Here is a 9,104-nt window from a genome sequence, read left to right as displayed (position 1 = left end):
CTAAGTCTCTCGAACCAAGTACTCCACACTACGGGGGATGATGTCATTGGAAGCATGACTTACAGCAAGCTGCAGAGAGTGGCACACACCTCAAATAAGAACCAGATATTTGAGGCCATACGCCTCCTTCAGCACTTTATGGACCCCTTTGTTAATCCCTGTCATAACAGAGGCATTGTCAGTCCCTATCCCCAGGAGTTTCTCTTTTTTAAGACAACACTTCTCGAGGAAAGCCACAACAGCACGGGCTATAGATTTGGCATCTCCTCCCTCCAACTCAACAAGCCCCAGAAATGTTGATACAATTGTCTGCTTGGTGTCACTAAAGTACCTTATCACAACCCCCGGGTACTTTGAAACATTTACATCCGTGGACTCATCAAGGAGGAGGCTGAAACGCTGGTCACCCACATTTGCAACCAACTTTTTCAGAAAGTATGGTGCTAGAACACCATGAATAATTTCACTGTGCACTTTGAAGTGGGTAGCAGCAGTGGAGTCTGAGAAAGCAGCTCTACATGCTTCTCCAATGTGATCACATGCCAGCATAGAACAGTGTTTAGCGATAGCTAATGCCATGGTGGCCTCAGCCTTTTTTGTAGAGTCAATTTTTGTAACCATAAATGGCAGCTTGTTTTGGATGGAACTGTTATAAGGCCTCTTGCCTTTTGAGTATGTTTTTGAGTTGTCATGTGTTTTTTTACATCACTAAGTTTGGCGTAGAAATCAGCCTTATAGTACAGGCAGTATGCCGTGTATCATCTCCAATAAACGGCTTCAACCAGCCTTTGAATTCAGGATTCCCACTGCTTTCTGTATTTTTGAGTGTACAGTTTAGACTGAGACATGATGAGCTAGCCAACTAGATGTTTAGCTTATGTCACAGAGAGGCACACACACAGTGGACAAGGTGAGTAAGTGACTGAGGTTGTGTGAGTCAAATGCAATGATTTTTTTGTGTGCAGTGATTTATTTTAGACAAAGAACATTTTACATATACATCTAACCCTGAATGTAAGCCAGGGCGGGATCAGCCAGCGGGCGGCTTCCGAGGTGTGAACATCTCCTGCTCTGACTGCAGCTAGGAGGGACTGCTGCACGAGGACTGGGCCACCTGTGAGTGAGTGCTTTGGGACTGGGGTGGGGCTCCCACGGCAGCACCCGCTGCTCGTTGAGAAGAGTAAGAAAGATACGTGCAAAAGTCTCCAATAACATCGGAAAAAGTCACTAGATTTGTCGCTAGTCGATTTTCATGAAAATGTGTCGCTAGAGGGGTCTGAATGCTCACTAAATATAGTGACAAAGTCGCTAAGTTGGCAACACTGCATGCTTTACTGAGTCGTGGGAGGACCACACAACACAATTTATTTTACTAACACAAGAATATCCCAACTTTTCTATCGTATTTTGTTTTGTGGACATTTGGAAAGTTTACTGATAAAATGTGCGGTCTATTTCAAGGCCTCCCGGGCGCTGTATGTACTGCAGCGCCAGCTGTGCATTCAGAGACTTAGGGTTCGCGCCCAGGCTCTGTCGTAACCGGCCGCGACCGGGAGGTCCGTGGGGCAACGCACAATTGGCCTAGCGTCATCCGGGTTAGGGAGGGTTTGGCCAGTAGGGATATCCTTGTCTCATCGCGCACCAGCGACTCCTGTGGCGGGATGGCGGCTTGGTTGGGTTGTGTATCGGAGGACGCATGACTTTCAACCTTCGTCTCTCCCGAGCCCGTACGGGAGTTGTAGCAATGAGACAAGATAGTAGCTACTAAAAAGCAATTGGATACCACGAAATTGGGGTGGAAAAGCGGTAAAATGTATAAAAATTTAAAAAATTGCATTTTCCCATCACTAACCAATTTCTTCCCAATTTCGTGGTATTCTTGTCATCAACAAAGGTTGAAAGTCATGCGTCATCCGATACACAACCCACCCAAGCTGCACTGCTTCTTAACACAGCGCGCATCCAACTCGCAAGTAATGTCATAGGCCAACCATATTAATAAAATCATGACAGCTGTGATGGAAACTGTAAGTTTCGTCACAATTTTATAAATGCTGACAGAACATTTGTTCATCTGACATGGTGGGATCTTTTTGTGTGGGTAAATGAATTATGCGAGAAATAGCGGTGGGAATGCCTTAATGCGCAAATATGGATATACCCTAATAACCATCATATAAAAGTAAACTTGGATTCACACGATGATATGGTGCGTGGTCCTCCCACTAACTCGGAAACCATGCAGTTTATTAGTTAGGCTACAGATGAAATAATGTATGATGAACTTCACAGTGTATCGAAAGTGTATGGTGATCTTGATCCTCCTTTCCAATAAATATTGAGGGTCTGATTCTAGCGAGGTGATGATTGATGCTTGATTCCCATTTGACAAATAAAAATATTATCTCTCTTAATTATCTCATCATGTAGACTATCCTACATGCACTGAATCTGCTTGCTGTTGGCTAGAGCACAGTGCCAAGACCAGAGTGCACATTTGCTATTTGAGCCAGTTTTTGTGAGAAAAATATCGGTAGAAAATGCGATGGATACACATTGAACTTTAGATTTATATGCCGTACATGAAATCTGATTTTCAAGATGTAGCATATACATGGTTTATACAGACATTGGCTAGTCACATTCAAGTACTTTCAATTGCATTTTCAAGCACTTAATTGTAATTTTCAAGGACCTTTATATTTAATTGTTGTAATAGCCTATAGAAAACCAACTCCCCCAAAATGCATGCAAAAATGTTTGCTTTACCACTTATTTTTTAATTGGCCAACCCAATGGCATTATGCATTGACATTCACATTATTTTTACATTGTAAAATATTTCAGAATAATGTGTGCATTGCATGGCTAAATAGACAACATGCTCCCGACACAAACACACCAGTGTGGTATCTGTCAATGTGGTATCTAGTCAGTCTTGCCATTTGAGATGTTGAGAGTTGGAGGGGTAATTGTATCACGTTTTAAAACAAGAAAGCAACCAAACGCCAGGTTCCCTTTGTAATGCAACGCTTTGTATGGAAAGCCATTTTGGAAAGCCATTTTTTATCAATTATATAGCCTAGATTAAAAATATAATTTTTACAATATAAGATCGACTGGCCCAGAGGGTTTCCAAAATCTCCCCTGTATGTAGAGCCCTAACACACACAGACGGGCATTCCCATGCAGTTGTTGCCTCTTCAGAAACTTGGTTTATGTTTGGTCAATTGCACATTACAGTTTGAATAAAACATGATTATTAAAAAAGCTTTGTGAACCAAAAACTAACATGACCAGGTAAAAACATTTCACTAGCACCCTTGCGACCAATAAAACATGTGTGTTGCACTGCCAAAACTGGAGAGGTGACTCTGTAAACATACCACCTTTTACCTCTTCCAGGTATTTCCACAGCTTACACAGGGAACTTAATGCCCTGCCAGGTTGACCCTCCGGCTGTACAGTGACCTCAGACACAATCTTCGATATGACAAAGCTATATTTCTGAAGCACTGTGGTTGAGATGCTTGCTGGATTCATTGTGCTGGCATCTTCCTGGGGTTGTGCTGCTCGATGGCTGTACTCTCTGATTTTCTGAAATACAACAGACTCTGCTACCCTCCTTAGCGGCTCCATCTCTGTTGAGAGAAGTACTAGAGACACGTGGGTCCATCAGGCAAGCTGCTGCAAATCAAAATAAAATAAAATTGTATTTGTCATATGCACCAAATGCAACAGGTGAAATACTGTGAAATGCTTACTTACAAGCCCTTAACCAACAATGCAGTTTTAAGAAAAATATGTGTGAAGAAAGTATTTACTAAAATAAACTGAAGTAAAAAAAAATACAAAAAATATATACAGGGGTACGTGTACAGAGTCAATGTGCGGGGGCACAGGTTAGTCGAGGTAATTGAGGCAATATGTACTTGTAGGTAGAGGTAAAGTGACTATGCATAAATAATAAACAGAGAGTAGTAGCAGCGTAAAAATAGGGGGTTCCAAAAGAAGCCTCTTGGACCTAGACTTGGCACTCCGATACCGCTTGCCGTGCGGTAGCAGAGAGAACAGTCTATGACTAGGGTGACTGGAGTCTTAGGCCATTTTTAGGGCCTTCCTCTGACACCGCCTGGTATAGAGGTCCTGGATGGCAGGAAACTTGGCCCCAGTGATGTACTGGGAGGCCCACTCACGCTCTGTTCTCACCTTCAGATTTCTTACCTGTTAGCTAGTGATAGGGATGGACAAACTAGGCCTATTGGAAACATCGGCATAGACTGAATTGAACACGGCACTGCACATAAATGGAAGTCAAACATTAGATGTCTTGCTCCATAACATATTTTCACCAACTTCAGCAATTCTAACCTCATCCCCAGGCTCAGTTGCTACCTACTGCATATGAGAGCATGCTGGGTGGACTACAAGATTACAGCAATTCTAGCCGGATTCACTAGAAAATATTTCACATGCCTCATATTCTTAATTGTTATACTTACTTAATTTTACTTTTCTTATTTGTATAGGCTACTTATGATTTGTGTCCCTACTAAATAAAGAAATGTTTATAATACAATGAAGACTCAAGAATGGAAAGACAGTGTAAGCAGCATGCTTTACAGAGACCTAGAGTGCATCCCAAATGGCACCCTATTCCGTAAGTAGTGAACTTAATTGGGGAAATGGTGCCGTTTTGGGACGTGACCTTAATATACACCACGTAGGCTGGGGATTCCACACTGATGAGGCAGGATATTCGTTTGACAGAGTACTCAGGTTGTATTAACAGTTTCACTGCATAAAGGCCTTGCTCTTAATCCACCCACACACACTTTCCTGTCTTTCCATAGCCCCTGTCATTATACAGATGCACTGTAAGATGTGCCGGGCCCGCAAATGGTGCCAAGGATGAACTGGTGAGACAGTGAGTCATAAAGAGAGAGAGGGGGGGGTTATGGAGATATTTTCAAAGACAAATCCAGAACATTTACACAAACAAATGTGCCATCATACTTGAATTATGAACACGGTATATATCATGAAACCATATAACATGAATAAATAAGAGTGTGCTGCACTATTATTTGAGGAGACTAATACATGTTGTATGTTATTACACTTATTATTGGGGCTTTCAGGGGCTACAGAGTGTGAATGTGTTGGCATAAGCCATTATGCATCTGATCTAAACAAATTCTATGTATTTTCACTCATCACATAGTATTACTCTTGCCATGACCTTGTCTGACTGTGTGCTTCTCATCTGTGTCTGCAGCTTCCAAGGTTATTATAGTAAACAAAAAACTTAATGTAAAATAAAAACAAACATTTTGTAAACTGACCAAAATTTTAACCAAAACCATTTGAACAACGAAACCTACCTAAACTATTATCTTTGACTTCAAAACTAATTAAAATAAGTTTTTAAAAATTCACAAATTATGTTCAGTTTTAGTTTTTTTCTTCTAATCTTTGGGCAACATTTAAAAGGTGTTTTCAAGCGTTTTAGCTTATGGGGTTTTTGAGCATCTGAATCTGGTAGGTAAATGTTGCCAGTAGATGCCATCAAGCTGTAGCTAATATTGAAATGAATAAAAGGGAGAGAAAAAAAGGCAGCTTTGAATAAAACAAATGATTCAATTCAGCAATTCAGCAATTCAGCAACGGGACATTAAAAACTGTAATATCTTATGCTTCACGGAGTTGTTGTGGAACGACAACATTATCAACATACAGCTGGCTGGTTATACGCTATATTGGCGGGATAGAACAGCGGCGTCTGGTAAGACAAGGGGGGGGGGCGGACTATGTATATTTGCAAACAACAGCTGGTGCATAATATCTAAGGAAGTCTCAAGGTTTTGCTCGCCTGAGGTTAAATATCTCATGATAAGCTGTAGACCACACTATCTACCTAGAGCGTTTTCATCTGTATTTTTCATAGCTGTCTACATACCACCACAGACCAATGCTGGCACTAAGACCGCACTCAATGAGCTGTATTCCGCCATAAGCAAACAGGAAAATGTTCATCCAGAGGCGGCACTCCTAGTGGCTGGGGACTTTAATCCAGGGAAACTTCAAATCCGTTTTACCAAATTTCTATCAGCATGTTAAATGTGCTACCAGAGAGGAAAAACTCTAGACCACATTTACACAGAGATGCGTACAAAGCACTCCCTTGCCCTCCATTTGGCAAATCTGACCAGAATTCTATCCTCCTGATTTCTGCTTACAAGCAAAAATGAAAGCAGGAAGCACCAGTGACTCGGTCAATAAAAAAGTGGTCAGATGAAGCAGATGCTAAGCTATAGTACTGTTTTGCTAGTACAGACTGGGATATGTTCCGGGATTCTTCTGATGGCATTGAGTAGTACACATCAGTCATTGGCTTCTTCAATAAGTGCATTGATGAAGTCAAGCCCACAGTGACCGTATGTACATACCCCAATATGTTATCTAGAAGGAGCACCATGGGAAAATAAGAAATATGAGGCATTCTGCGCAGGAGCTACAAGTTCAGTTCATATGATTCCACCTAATGACAAATTAATATAAAAAAAACGAGCAAAAAAACTGATTGAAACATTGCATAGTAATCAGATGTAGGCTAACACTGATTGAAACATTGCATAGTAATCAGATGTAGGCTAACACTGATTGAAACATTGCATAGTAATCAGATGTAGGCTAACACTGATTGAAACATTGCATAGTCAAATCCGATTTCTCGGGATGCATCACTGATCATATGTTTTTCAATTGATGAGCATATGTGCACTTCACAAGAGGTTTCAAAGAGAAAAGACCAGACAAAAGTTTATGACTCAAAACCACAGTTTCAGAAGTTTATAAAAGCTCTATAAAACACTGTACATATGTGGGTATGCATGTAAACACATTATATCATAGCTCAATGTGACGTAAAACACACATTTATATTAGGCCTACTGCTTATAAAGAAGAGCACCTCTTTCCATAACAGCTGGTATCAGAATAGCACTTGGGATGTCAAATTAGAGGTTGACACGGGAGTGAAAATGTATTCCTGTCCTGTCTTGTCCTGTAAAAGAAAAATCCCTGTACAGTCCTGTTCCCACAACAGTTCTATAACCCGGAAATGTTCCTGTCCCACCCCGATTGCCCATTTTTACATGAGGAACTCAGAAAATGTTCCTCCATTACTTGCTGTCTGTTTCGCCGGTCATCACTAGTTACCACAGTCTCAAAGTCATAAACACAGCCTAACCTTAATCACACTGCCTAACTCTAACCTAAAACTTAATTTGAGTTTTCATACATTTTTACGATATAGGCAATTTTGACTTTGTGGCTGTGCCATCTACTGGAAATTGTCTGTCTCCCGCTTGGGTGAGAGTAGCCATGGCAACTGTTTTGTTTGTCTGCTGCTCAGCACTCACGAGACCATTGCCTGCACACACAGCTAATAACAACCACATTAAGAGATTTGGGCAATGAAGGCAGCCCTTCCTCTTATGCAGAGTCGGATGAACTCATGGATATGGGCATGTGCAATTGTGGGTCTCCGCGATTCTTCCGATGGCATTGAGGAGTACACCACATCAGTCATTGGCTTCATCAATAAGTGCATCGATAACGTCAACCCCACAGTGACCGTATGTATGTACATATCCCAAACAGAAGCCATGGATTACAGGCAACATCCGCACTGAGCTAAAGGCTATAGCTGCCACTTTCAAGGAGTGGGATTCTAACCCGGAAGCTTATAAGAAATCCAGCTATGCCCTCCGACGAACCATCGAACAGGCAAAGCATCAATACAGGACTAAGATCTAATAGTACTACACCGGCTCCGACGCTTGTCGGATGTGGGAGGGCTTGCAAACCATTACAGACTACAAAGGGAAGCCCAGCCGAGAGCTGCCCAGTGACACGAGCCTACCAGACAAGCTAAACTACTTCTATGCTTGCTTCGAGGCAAATAACATTGAAACATGCATGAGAGCACCAGCTGTTCAGGACGACAGTGTGATCACACTCTTTGCAGCCAATGTGAGTAAGACCTTTAAACAGGTCAACATTCACAAGGCCGCAGAGCCAGACGGATTACCAGGACGTGTACTGCGAGCATGCGCTGACCAACTGGCAAGTCTTCACTGACATTTTCAACCTCTCCCTGTGTGAGGCTGTAATACCAACATGTTTTAAGCAGACCACCATAGTTCATGTGCCCAAGAACACTAAGGTAACCTGCCTAAATGACTACGTCTGTAGACATGAAGTGCTTTGAAAGGCTCACATCAACACCATTATCCTGGACTTCCTGACGGGCCGCCCCCAGGTGGTAAGGGTAGGTAACAACACATCCGCCACGCTGATCCTCAACACAGGGGCCTCTCAGGGGTGCGTGCTCAGTCCCCTCCTGTACTCCCTGTTCACTCAGGACTGCATGGCTAGGCACGACTTCAACAGCATCATTAAGTTTGCCGATGACACAACAGTGGTAGGCCTGATCACGGACATTGACAAGACACTCTATAGGGAGGAGGTCAGAGACCTGGCTGTGTGGTGCCATGACAACAACCTCTCCCTCAACGTGATCAAGATAAAGGAGATGATTGTGGACTACAGGAAAAGGAGGACCGAGCACGCCCCCATTCTCATCAACAGGGCTGTAGTGGAGCAGGTTGAGAGCTTCAAGTTCCTTGATATCCACATCACCAACAAACTAACATGGCCCAAGCACACCAAGACAGTCGTAAAGAGGGCACGACAAAACCTATTCCTCCTCAGGGGACTGAACAGATTTGGCATGGGTCCTCAGATCCTCAAAAGGTTCTATAGCTGCACCATCGAGAGCATCCTGACTGGTTGCATCACTGCCTGGTATGGCCTCCTCCGCAAGGCGCTACAGAGGGCAGCGCATATGGCCCAGTACATCACTGGGGCCAAGCTTCCTGCCATCCAGGACCTCTATACCAGGCGGTGTCAGAGGAAGGCCCTAAAAATGGTCAAAGACTCTAGACACCGTAGTTATAGACTGTTCTCTCTGCTACCGCATGGCAAGCGGTACCGGAGCGCCAAGTCTAGGACCAAGAGGCTTCTTAACAGCTTCTACT

Source organism: Oncorhynchus keta, chromosome 28 (assembly GCF_023373465.1).
Source record: "Oncorhynchus keta strain PuntledgeMale-10-30-2019 chromosome 28, Oket_V2, whole genome shotgun sequence".
NCBI classification, from domain to species: domain Eukaryota; kingdom Metazoa; phylum Chordata; class Actinopteri; order Salmoniformes; family Salmonidae; genus Oncorhynchus; species Oncorhynchus keta.
This window is presented reverse-complemented; position numbering follows the sequence as displayed.